The 8,530-nt window shown below is 47.6% G+C and overlaps 1 long non-coding RNA gene across 1 annotated transcript; it reads right to left on the bottom strand.

Annotated features, from left to right (window-relative positions):
• Window positions 1-517: 517 nt before the first annotated feature.
• LOC134729286 (uncharacterized) lies at window positions 518-7,340 on the bottom strand. The gene is made up of 2 exons (XR_010110255.1): window positions 4,911-7,340; window positions 518-3,666 (listed from the first exon to the last, which is right to left on the bottom strand). It is a non-coding gene; the product is annotated as an uncharacterized LOC134729286 (long non-coding RNA).
• Between the last annotated feature and the right edge of the window lie 1,190 nt (window positions 7,341-8,530).

Consider the following 8,530-nt stretch of genomic DNA (forward strand, 5'->3'; position numbering starts at 1 on the left):
TGGCCTCTTTCATTTCCCCTAAAAATCATTTGCTGCCCCTCTAAATGGCCTACATCTCCATCTATCTCCCTCTCCCCTCAGAAGAGGGTGCTCTTTAAGCATCAACCATCCGGCCCTTCTAGCAGTCTCATTTTTCAGCTGGTTCCCATGTTTATGCCTGTTCTAGGTTTTTCTTTTCCTGTTAAGCTGTCTGTTGTCAGCTCATTTCTGCAGTGAATCTTCAGAGAGGAGATTGGAAGCTTTCCTTCCACCCATACGATAGAACTATAAAGCAGAAGAGTTTAGAAAGAATTTCCTATTTAAGTGATGAAACCTCATACTCCATTTGTGATAAATAGCACAAAGGTTAAAAAAACTTATTTTTGACCAAAAGCTCTGTTGACATTCTATTAAACAAACACCGACCTATTTAATTTTCATAATGTAAATGGCAGACATTTTCATAATTCTTATGCTAATAAATCATTTCCCTGATTGTTTGGGTAAAACCACATATTCATAATGAAGTCCAGAAATGTGAATTGTTTTATATAATTTATTCTTATTTGTGATTACAAGTATACCTCTACAGAAAGTTAGTATACTCACACAAAGGTAATTTGTGCAGAAGAGAATGGTAAATGTGTAAGGTCTCAGAAACCCAATAACGATAATTATCAAATTATCCAATTTTTGTGGAGATGGGGTTTTGCCATGTTGGCCAGGGTGGTCTCGAACTCCTCCACAAAAGTCAGTCTCACGATGACGATAGACAGCCAGAGTGTTGATAACCTGGAATAATAATAATTGAAATAATGAAAAGGTCAATGACACCGACAATATTTCACTCAGAAAGAATCATCCTTAGAAACCGTCAACCTCCTCCAAAAGGTAACCACATCCCTCAGATATCACCGTGGGATTCCACTGCTACAAAAAAGAACAGAAGTTACAAGTCTCATGTTTTTCAGATGGCTGGTAGTGTTTTTAGGCATCGCAAATGTGGGGTGCTGTCTTTCTTGGTATAAAGCAGGGATATCCAATCTTTTGACTTCCCTGCCTATATTAAAAGAAGCAAAGTTGTCTTGAGCCACACATAACATACACTAACACTAACAATAGCTGATGATCTAAAAAAAAAATTCTTTTTTTTTTTTTTTTGGAGACAGAGTTCCGCTCCACTCAGTCGCCCAGGCTGGAGTGCAGTGGTGCAATCTCGGCTCACTGCAACCTCCAGCTCCTGGGCTCAAGCCATTCTCCTCCCTCAGCCTCCCGAGTAGCTGAGATTACAGGTCTCTGCCACCATGCCCGACTAATTTTTGTATTTTTAGTAGAGATGAGGTTTCACCATGTTGGCCAGTCTGGCCTTGAACTCCTGACAGGCGATCTGCCTGCCTCGGCCTCCCAAAGTGCTGGGATTACAGGTGTGAGCCACCGTGCCCAGCCATTTGTTTTTGTTTTTGTTTTGGTGTTTTGTTTTTGAGATGGGGTCTCACTCTGTCACCCAGGCTGGAGTGCAGTGGCGTGCTCTCGGCTCACTGCAACCTCTGCCTCTCAGGTTCAAGTGATTCTCCTGCCTCAGCCTCCTGAGTAGCTGGGAGTACAGGTGCCTGACAATGCACTCAGCAAATTTTTGTATTTTTTGTGGAGATGGGGTTTTGCCATGTTGGCCAGGGTGGTCTCGAACTCCTGACCTCAGGTAATCTGCCCGCCTCAGCCTCCCAAAGTGCTGGGATTACAGGCATGAGCCACTGTACCTGGCCAAAATCTCCTAATGTTTTAAGAAAGTTTACAAATTTGTGTTGAACTGCATTCAAAACTGTCCTGGGCCACATGCAGCCCGTCACTCATGGCTAAGACAAGCTAAGTATAAAGTAATTATCTTTTCTTTTTGTTTGGAGACAAAGTCTTGCTCTGTCACCCAGGCTAGATTGCAGTGGCATGATCTCAGCTCACTGCAACCTCCGCCTCCCGGGTTCAAGCGATTCTCCTGCCTCAGCTACTGAGTAACTGGGATTACAGGCGCCTGCCACCGCACTCGGCTAATTTTTGTATTTTTAGTACAAACAGGGTTTCACCATCTTGGCCAGGCTGGTCTCCAACTCCTGACCTCATGATCCACCTGCCTCGGCCTCCCAAAGTGCTGGGAATACAGGTGTGAGCCACTGCACCTGGCCAGTAGTTATCTTTTCTTTAAAGTTATTTACTTGTTTTTTAAATTGATGTATAACATTGGATGCATTTGTTATATATCACATGGTAAAAGAATCCCTCTAAATAATACTTCTCTCTTGGATTATATGAATCTTTGTCATTTAAAGCTCAGCATAAGTAAAAAAAAAAAAAAATACAATGAAGAGATTACTTCATTCACAAATAAGTATCAAATTTTAGTGCTTAAAAATTAACAAGGTGGGCCGGGCGTGGTGGCTCACGCCTGCAATCCCAGCACTTTGGGAAGCCGAGGTGGGTGGACCACGAGATCAGGAGATTGAGACCATCCTAGCTAACACGGTGAAACCCATCTCTACTAAAATTACAAAAAATTAGCAGGGCATGGTGGCACGCGCCTATAGTTCCAGCTACTTGGGAGGCTGAGGCAGAAGAATCACTTGAACCTGGGAGGCAGAGGTTGCAGTGAGCCGAGATCACACCACTGCACTTCAGCCTGGGTGACAGAGCGAGACTGTCTCAAAAAAAAATTACCAAGGCGGAGATCATGAAAATGGCATGAATAGTGTGGGATTTCTCTAAGATTGTTGATATTAATTCCATTAGACTCTTATGTGAGTGAAGATGAAGACTTCCCCTGAGTAAGTTCAGACAGCTTGTGATAACATTTCTACATCGATTCCTCAGGATTTAACTATATATTCTTGAAAACATCTCAATTTTAAATGTTTCTTTCAAGATGGTGAATTAAACAGAGATAGCCCTTCATCAGGTTGAACTGAGCATATGCTGAGTCTGAAATGGAAATGATGGAGTTAGAGAACCATACAACAATGGTAATGATTTCAGAAACATGGTGTTGAGCAGAACAAAGCAGACACAAAAGAGTACCTATGGCATGGCATGCATCTGTAGACGCGAAATTCCAGAATAAGCAAGCTAACCTATGATAAGAAAGAGACTGGCTGGGAAGAGTGAGAGTTCACTTTCTGGGGTGACATAATAGTGTAGATCTTGGCTGGGCACGGTGGTTCACGCCTGTAATCCCAACGCTTTGGGAGGCTGAGGCGGGCGGATCACCTGAGGTCGGGAGTTCAAAACCAGCCTGACCAACATGGAGAAACCCTATCTCTACTAAAAATACAAAATTAGCTGGGAGTGGCGGCACATGTCTGTAATCCCAGCCACTCGGGAGGCTGAGGCAGGAGAATCGCTCGAACCTGGGAAGCAGAGGTTGCGGTGAGCTGATATTGCCCCATTGCACTCCAGCCTGGGCAACAAGGGAGGAACTGTCTCAAAAAAATAAATGAATAAATAAAATAATGTAGATCTTGAAAGGGGGTTGGTTTATGCTGGTGTATGTACTTTCCAAAGTTAGTAAACTTACACTTAAGGTTACATATTTTGGCCAGGCGTGGTGGTTCACGCCTGTAATCCCAGCACTGGGAGGCCGAGGCAGGCAGATCACGAGGTCAAGAGATGGAGACCATCCTGGCGAACATGGTGAAACCCCGTCTCTACTAAAAATACAAAAATTAGCCAGGCGTGGTGGTCTACTAAAAATACAAAAATTAGCCAGGCGTTGTAATCTGAGCTACTCAGGAGGCTGAGGCAGGACAATTGCTTGAACCCCGGAAGCGGAGGTTGCAGTGAGCCGAGATCTTGCCACTGCACTCCAGCCTGGGCGACAGAGTGAGACTCTGTCTAAAAAAAAAAAAAAAAAAGTCATCAAACCAGATGACACAAATCAAATGACATTTCACTTTGTTTTGGTCCATCTTGTTTGTTAGAGACAAGAGTGCAGCGGGGCCATCTCGGCTCACTGCAACGTCCAGCTCCTGGGCCCAAGCGATCCTCCCACCTCAGCCTCTCCAGTAACTGGGATAACAGGTACGCACCACCAGGCCCAACTAATCTTTTTTGGAATTTTTTGTAGAGATGGGGTTTCGCTATGATGCCCTGGCTACTCTTCAACTCCTGGACTCGAGTGATCTGCCCACCTCGGCCCCCTAAAGTGCTGGGATTACAGGCCTGAGCTGTGTAATTTCATGCCGCGTGACACAGCCCAGTAAAAAGGAAGAAACCCCGCGGGTCCAGCGTCTACTCACAGGGGTGGGATGATGGCTGATAAATCCCAGCAGGAGCCAAAAGAGGAGCCACCACCGCAGCCGCATGTCCTGGTCCTTTCAGGGCGCCCTGAGGCGGCCAGGACAGAGGTGGAGGTGGCTTAGGGCAGGGGGGAGGGAAGGGGACGGGGACCGGGCCGGATCTGAGTTGGGGAGGGGGAGGGGAGGGGGAGGGGAAGGGGAGGGGAAGGGGGGAAGTAAGGGAAGGGAAAGGAGGAGAAGGGGGCTGTTGGGCACCTGGAGGAGGTGGAGGAGGAGGACGAGGAGAAGAAGAAAGGGGTCTGGGAAAGGATCCGGTTCAAATTAAGTTCTCAAGCGCTGGTGGAAGGTTTAGCTACAGGTCACGGAGAAGATCAGGGAAGCAACAGGACACGCGGGGCAAGGGAGCGTGAGGCTTAGGAGCAATTAGAGGGAGACAAAAAGGTTCTGCTATCCACCAAACCTTCTTCGGTCTGGGCCCTCCCTTGGCAACCCTGGGGCTTTATACTCCCTCTCCACCAATCCCTGATGACCCCGGTGGTGCCTCACAATGGACAACGCCAAGTAGCGCCCGCATCATTCCAATGACCCCTCCCCCATCTCAGTCTCCCACACTCCTCGCAAGGACAGGTCCTCTCTGGAACCTTCACAAACCTGATTTCTGGTCCTCCCCAACCAGCTCCCTGTCCCTGCTTCTGGGCGCTCCTTCCTTCCTGAGCTCCCAGGGTTCCTCAAGGTCACTTTTGGCGACAAAACATAAAAAACAAATGATGGCAGGATGGCAGGAAGAACCTCATACCCAAGCAGGGTGCCAGGTTTTACAGCCTCCGCTCAGCCATTCATATCCTAAGCAACAAAACATCAGCAGGATGCGGAAGGTCCCGATAGTAAACCATCTCCATCACATCCATGTAGCCATCCGTCCATCAACCTGTATCTCAGGAACAAATGTAGATACATTCATTTTAAGCATGCATGGTACATTTACAAAAATTAACCTGACTTATTTTGTTCCAGCAAATCTCAATATATTTGAGAGCAATCAAATCACACAGCATGTTTCTGATCCTATAACTGTGCTAGAAGTCAATGATTAAAAGCTAATTCAAAATTATTATTTGCTTGGAAATTCAAAGTGCCCTTATAAGACATAAACATAAGAAAGAATCCAAAATGAAACAAGATTGCCTTTCAACTCAATGATAAGATCATAACATGGCAATAAAATGTCTCCCTCTGGCCTGGGAATTCCTCTTTGTGCCACAAGGTTGTGTGATCGCAAATCACCCCTAACCCACCTAGACATTTTAACATCCGAAACCGAGTGATGATGTCCGTATCTATATCATCTTACTGCCTGTGTGTGTGGACTTTAAATTCTGAACCCAAATGAGGGGGAGAAAACCAAGTTGACTTTCATGATTGACCTCTCAGGGATGTCCAAGGAATCTGTGCATTTCAAGAAACAAAGTTCATCAGCTTCTCTCCTAAGGTATTTGCCCACAATACCCAGAGGGCTTGGCAGCATCATGTGTGATGGGTGGGGAGCTCCAAGCAGGTGGGCAGGACCCAGGGGCCTGGTGACCAGGACAGACCCCCACTGTCCATCGCCTTTCCTGGCCCTGTCCTCTGCTAAACTTCCCACAGGCCTTCTGCCCGATCACACAGAGTATGCCCAAACTCTCTCAGGCCTCTGGCAGCTGAAAACCACTGCTTTAAATCCCTTTACCATTTACTATGACATAAGGTTATTGTAAACAGGAAATATTCTATTGATGCTACAAATGGAAAGCCAATGCCTTTACCATAAATAGAAAAACAACCCTAAGAAGCAAGCAAAACAAAAACAAAACAGGGGCTGGGTGTGGTGGCTCACGCCTGTAATCCCAGCACTTTGGGAGGCCGAGGTGGGCGGATCACAAGGTCAGGAGTTCCAGACCAGCCTGGCCAATATGGTGAAACCCTGTCTCTAATAAAACACAAAAATTAGCCAGGTGTGGTGGTGGGCACCTGTAGTCCCACCTACTTGGGAGGCTGAGGCAGGAGAATAGTTTGAACCCGGGAGGCAGAGTCTGCAGTGAGCCGAGATTGCACCACTGCACTCCAGCCTAGGCGACAGAGCGAGACTCTGTCTCAAAAACAGCAACAACTACAAACAAACAAAAAACAGGGTTAACAAAAGTATGGAATTCAATTCTTTTTATACGCTGCAGCTATGTTCTGGCCCTAGATTTGGCTGGGCATGGTGGCTCACGCCTGTAATCCCAGCACTTTGGGAGGCTGAGGCAGGCGGATCACGAGGTTAGGAGTTCGAGATCATCCTGGCCAACATGGTGAAACCCCGTCTCTACTAAAAATACAAAAATTAGCTGTGTGTGGTGGCAGGTGCCTGTAATTCCAGCTACTCAGGAAGCTGAGGCAAGAGAATTGCTTGAACCCGGGAGGCAGAGGTTGCAATGAGCCGAGATCACACCACTGCACTCCAACCTGGGTGACAGAGCAAAACTCCTTCTGAAAAAAAAAAAAAAAAAAAAAAGAAATGTTAAGTAACTTGTCTGAGGCCACATAGTTACCAAGACGTGGGAGCTGGGACTTGAACCCAGGCAGTCTGGCTGGATTCATGCCTGCAGCCTCTGCACTCCTGCTACTTACTTTGTGAGAAGCGCCTGTTCTGTGGAAGGTTGTGGGCTGAGATCTTTCCATGAGCTCCACTCATTTACCCCCAAGGCAGTTCTTAAAGACGGGCATGACGGTTATGCCCATTTTACAGATGGGGCCCTGAGGCTCAAAAGGGCATGCCACTCACCCATTTCCACAAAGCTATAGTCAGTTAGCAGAGGGCAGAATTCGGCCACCTCTCCCCTAGCTCGAAGGCTGTGATTGACACAGAGGTTTTTTTGTTGTCGTTGCTGTTGTTTGTTCCTTTTTCTTATTTTTGAGACAGGGTCTTGCTCTGTCATCCCAGCTGGAGTGCAGTGGTGCGATGTCAGCTCACTGCAAACTCTGCCTCCAAGATGCAAATGATTCTCGTGCCTCAGCCTCCCAAGGAGCTGGAATTACAGGTGTGCACTACCACGCCCAGCTGTTTTCTGTAGAGATGGGGTTAGTAGAGATTTGTTTTATGGAGACGGGGTTTCACCATGGTCTCTACTAAACCCTGTCTCTACTAAAAATACAAAAATTACCCAGGCGTGGTGGCACATGCCTGTAGTCCCAGCTACTCAAGAGGCTGAGGCAGGAGAATCACTTGAACCTGGGAGGTGGAGGTTGCAGTGACCCAAAATCATGCACTCTAGCCTGGGGTCTCGCTTTTGCCCAGGTTAGAGTGCAGTGGCACAATCATAGTGGCTCACTGCAGCCTCAAACTCCTGGGCTGAAGGGAATCCTCCCACCTCAGCCTCCCAAGTAGCTAGGACTATAGGCATGTGCCATCATGGCGAGTTAATTTTTTGTGTGTTTTTATTCTCTCGAGACAGAGTCTTGCTCTGTTGCTCAGGCTGGACTGCAACGGCATGATCTTGGCTCACCGCAACCTCCACCTCCTGGGTTCAAGCAATTCTCCTACCTCAGCCTCCCGAGTAGCTGGGATTACAGGTGCGTGCCACCATGCCTGGCTAATTTTGTATGTTTAGTAGAGACAGGGTTTCGCCATGTTGGTCAGGCTGCTCTCGAACTCCTGACCTCGTGATCCACCTGCCTCGACCTCTCGAAGTGTTGGGATTACAGGCATGAGCCACTGAGCCTGGCCTGGTGAGCTAATTTTTAAATTTGTTATAGAGACAAGAGTCGCTCTTATGTTGCCCAGGCTGGTCTCGACCCCCTGGCCTCAAGTGATCCTCCCACCTCAGCCTCCCAAAGTGCTGGGATTACAGATGGGTGTCAGCGCACCTGGCCTCTGAGGAGGATTTCATTATAAACCTGCCCTGAAGGGAGGGAATCCAATTTTACGAGAGGGTGTAGCCTGGTGAGGCCTGGATGACCTCCGGAGGCAGGGGCTTGTGCCTGGGCTGAGGCCTAAGGGTCAATGGGCAGACATGAAGTTGCCCCAGGCAGAGGGTACAGTGTGGGCAAAGTCAGGAAGTGGCAGGGCTTGGATCACTCCAGGAAGAGAGAGGAGTCATGTGTCACAGAAGCTCGAGACCCAGAGAGTGAGGCAGGCAGGCAGGCAGGCAGGGACCAAGCTTGGGCACAGCCAGGAAGGCAGGACAGGTCATGGTGGGGCCAATGGAATCATTACCCAAGTCGGGGATTTTCAGGGAAACAGCTTAGATAAG

This window comes from Pan paniscus, chromosome 18, assembly GCF_029289425.2.
Source record: "Pan paniscus chromosome 18, NHGRI_mPanPan1-v2.0_pri, whole genome shotgun sequence".
NCBI lineage: Eukaryota > Metazoa > Chordata > Mammalia > Primates > Hominidae > Pan > Pan paniscus.